The sequence below is a fragment of the Canis lupus genome, chromosome 16, assembly GCF_011100685.1.
Source record: "Canis lupus familiaris isolate Mischka breed German Shepherd chromosome 16, alternate assembly UU_Cfam_GSD_1.0, whole genome shotgun sequence".
Lineage (NCBI taxonomy): Eukaryota > Metazoa > Chordata > Mammalia > Carnivora > Canidae > Canis > Canis lupus.
The window spans coordinates 20,318,289-20,322,206 of record NC_049237.1 but is presented as its reverse complement, the minus strand read 5'-3'; the positions used below and the strand labels follow the sequence as shown (position 1 = coordinate 20,322,206).

The following is a 3,918-nucleotide window of genomic DNA, read 5'->3' as shown; positions in this document are numbered from 1 at the left end:
GTATCCAAAATCTGTTTATTGGGATAGTGTCCCACTCATCTTGATTCAGGGAGCTTTTAGTGCTGCTTCCGCCTGAAGGAGCATCCTTCTGTAAGCCTTGCTTTTCCTCCCATCGGCTGGCAGAGGCCAGTGGGGCAGTCGACACACAGAATTACCGTCTGTGTGCAGCTGAAGATGGTGGTGATTTTGTAGCATCCCAGGCACTTCACATCCATGAAGTAGGAGTTGAGGCTCTGCACTAGGTGCTTCTTCTTGTGCTTCCTCTTATCCTCTTACGGGGATGAGTGCAGGAGATCCTTTGCAAGGGGCATATTCTCGTGGGGAGGTCGTCACCACCGGAAAGGGACTCTGAAAGATTTATAAAGACTTTTCTTAAATACTTTTAAGTAGAAATTTCAAGGCTAGGGATCCCTGGGTGGCGCAGCGGTTTGGCACCTGCCTTTGGCCCAGGGCGCGATCCTGGAGACGCGGGATCGAATCCCACGTCGGGCTCCCGGTGCATGGAGCCTGCTTCTCCCTCTGCCTGTGTCTCTGCCTCTCTCTCTCTCTCTCTCTCTGTGACTATCATAAATAAATAAAATCTTTAAAAAAATTAAAAAAAAATAAAAAAATAAATTTCAAGGCTAATGATGCAAAGTATAAAATGGTGTAATGGGTTCCCGTTACCTGTCACCTAGCTTTGGAGATTATCACCTCGTGGCCACTCTGCTATAATTCATGTCCCATCTCTTAACCACTCTCCCCACTATCGTGAAGCAAACTCTAGATGTCATTTCATGTAAATATGTCCGTATGTGTCTCCTAAAAAGGGGGGGAATTTTCTTTGAAGACATTATTCTATCATTATCATCCTACAAAAACTAACCACAGTTGTCAAGGATAGGTTGGGGATAAAGGTTCCCCACCATATGTGCTGACCCTAGAGCGTAAAGCCAGTGGAATGTAACTCCAGTGACCCTTAATTGTGTCCTATCCTTCTTCCTCTTCTAGAACGCAGCTTCTCTAGAGCACAGGAGCCAGCTGGCTCCCTCGCGGCTCTGCTCTAGTTGCTGTGCAATAGGCCCTCAAGTATTTGTGAATTGCATCCATGATTTCTAAAAGGCTGTGGAAAGAGGTAGGTTAAAATCAGGTAACTATTACTCAGCCATTAAGACAGCTAAACTGCAACATATTGACAGCACCAAATCCTGGCAAGGAGGTAGAGAAATCCAGCTTCCCCCATGTAAAATGTTACAGCCATACTGGAAAAGCGTTTGGTCATTTCTTTTTCTAAAAAAATGGAACAGGGGATCCCTGGGTGGCTTAGCTGTTTAGTGCCTGCCTTCGGCCCAGGGAGTGATCCTGGAGACGCGGGATCGAGTCCCACATCAGGCTCCCTGCATGGAGCCTGCTGCTCCCTCTGCCCGTGTCTCTGCCTCCCTCCCTCTCTCCCTCTGTGTCTCTCATGAATAAATAAATAAAATCTTTAAAAAAATACTATTTAGTACTAAAATAAAAACAGTAGCAACATAAGCAAAGTACAAGGTGAAAATTTCCATCTGCTTTGCATTGCCTTCACCCTGCCTTTGAGATGATCTCTCTGCCTTAGTTCCCTCTCACTAGTCTAACAAATCACCAAAAATCTCGTGGCTTCAATAACACAAATGTATTACCATACTGTTCAGGAAGTCAGGAGTCTTGTGGAGGGCACCTGGGGGGCTCAGTGGGTAAAGTGTCTGCCTTCGGCTCAGGTCATGATCTCAGGGTCCTGGGATGAAGTCCCTCACTGGGCTCCTGCTTTGTGGGTGTCTGCTTCTCCCTCTCCCTCTGCCCCTACCCTCAGCTTGTGCTCTCATGGGCACATTCTCTTTCTGATAAATGAATAAAATCTTTAAAAAAAATTTAAAAATCTCACCAGGCCAAAATCAAAGTGTCTACAGGGCTGATTCCTTCAGGAGGCCCCAGGGGAGAATCTATCTACCTGCCCTTTCCAGCTTCTAGAGGCTTCCACATCCTTAGCTGGTGCCCCATCCATCATTCACATCACTCCGTCCTCTGCTTCTGTCCCCACACCTCTCTCTACCTAACCCTCCTCCCTCCCTCGTATACAGACCCCTGTGTTTACACTGGATCCACTCAGATAATCCAGGATAATCATCCCATCTCCAGATCTTTAATTGAACCTCGTCTGCAAAGTCACTTTTTCCAGGTAAGGTAACATATTCACAGGCTCTAGGGATTAGGATGTGGGCATCTTTGGAAGGAGAGGCATTATTCTGGGTACCATGCTGTCTACTGGGGATTGTTCTATTTTTAAAAGAGATCAGGGCACCTGGCTGCCTCAGTGGGAAGTGCGTGTGACACTTGATCTCAGGTTCGTAAGTTCGAGCCCCAAGTTGGGTGTGCAACATACTTTAAAAAGAAAAGAGAGGGATCCCTGGGTGGCGCAGCGGTTTGGCGCCTGCCTTTGGCCCAGGGCGCGATCCCGGAGATCCGGGATCGAATCCCACATCAGGCTCCCGGTGCATGGAGCCTGCTTCTCCCTCTGCCTGTGTCTCTGCCTCTCTCTCTCTCACTGTGTGCCTATCATGAATAAATAAAAAAAAAAAAAAAAAAGAAAAGAGAGATTGTATTAACCTCCAAAACCCCAAAATCTTTTTTTTTTTTTTTTGGTACCAAATGTAGCATGGATATCCTTCCATGACAGGACTTAGAAATCTGCATTAGGGGGCACCTGGGTGGCTCAATCAGTCAAGCAACCAACTCTTGGTTTCAGCTCAGGTCATGATCTCAGGGTTGTGAGATCGAGCCCCACATTGAGCTCTATGCTTAGAGTGGAGTCTGCTGGAGAATCTTTCCCCCTCCCTTTCCCTCCCTCTCTGCTCCTACCCACCACCTCCCCCCCACCCCAGCCCATGCTCACATGCTCTCTTTCTTTCAAATAAATAAATAAATAATTTTTAAAAAATGTACTGCATTAGTTGCATTGGCTACCTAGGATCTCATTGTACAGATGGACCATAATTTATTATCTCACCATTTCCCAATTGTTTGATGCTGAAGTTGATGTCATTTTTTTGTTACAAATTCTGCCACAAGAACATTCTCACGCTTAGGAATGAATTCTTCCTGTGGGGTAGACTTCCTAACATTGCATGGCTGAGTTGTAGGGGTGCAAGCTTACATTTGATAAGGTCAGTTCCTCACTCTCCCCAGAGGATATACTCCCTTCCTTTGGGATCATCCTAGAAATGCTGGTGAGCCATGTAGGTGCTGCCTCAGAGACTCTGGAATTCATCCAGAGAGAGCATTCATTAAATTAACACCGAGGCCACTGTACACCCAAGGCTGGAAATTCACTCCTTCCTCCATTTATCATGCCCCCCAAAATCCACCCACATTGTCTGGTAGAATTAACCAGAACTCATGCAATGAGAGGAAGTGATCACATTTTTTCCAATAATAAAATACAAAAAGACTCCAGTATATTAAATTAGAAAGAAATACACAAAGAAACAAGGAAGAAAAGAAAGAGAAAGAGAAAGAAAGAAGAAAGAAAAGAAAGAAAGAAGAAAGAAAGAAAGAAAGAAAGAAAGAAAGAAAGAAAGAAAGAAAGAAAGAAAGAAGAAAAGAAAGAAAAAAAGAATTTTGTTGCAGAAGTGGGGATGATAGTTGATAGTTGCTGGTCAGGGAAGGTCTTGGGGGAGCTTTCTCAGGTACTGGCTGCACTTAGCCTGGGGGGTGCTAACTTTGGTATCATTCTTCGGAATGTGGATAGATTACACATACCTCCTGTGTGTGCAATGATTTTAAGGATAAGATCCTTTTAGAAAGACCTCATTGTCTTAGCTTGGGCTGCCGCAACAGGACACCACAGACTCTGTAGCTTACAAACGAGAGAAGGCCCAGCGATCTGATGTCTGGTGAGAACCACTTCCC

The 3,918-nt window shown here is 45.3% G+C and overlaps 1 pseudogene; it reads right to left on the bottom strand.

Moving 5' to 3' along the window:
• Nucleotides 1–311, bottom strand: LOC119874723 (annotated as a pseudogene).
• Nucleotides 312–3,918: the final 3,607 nt, after the last annotated feature.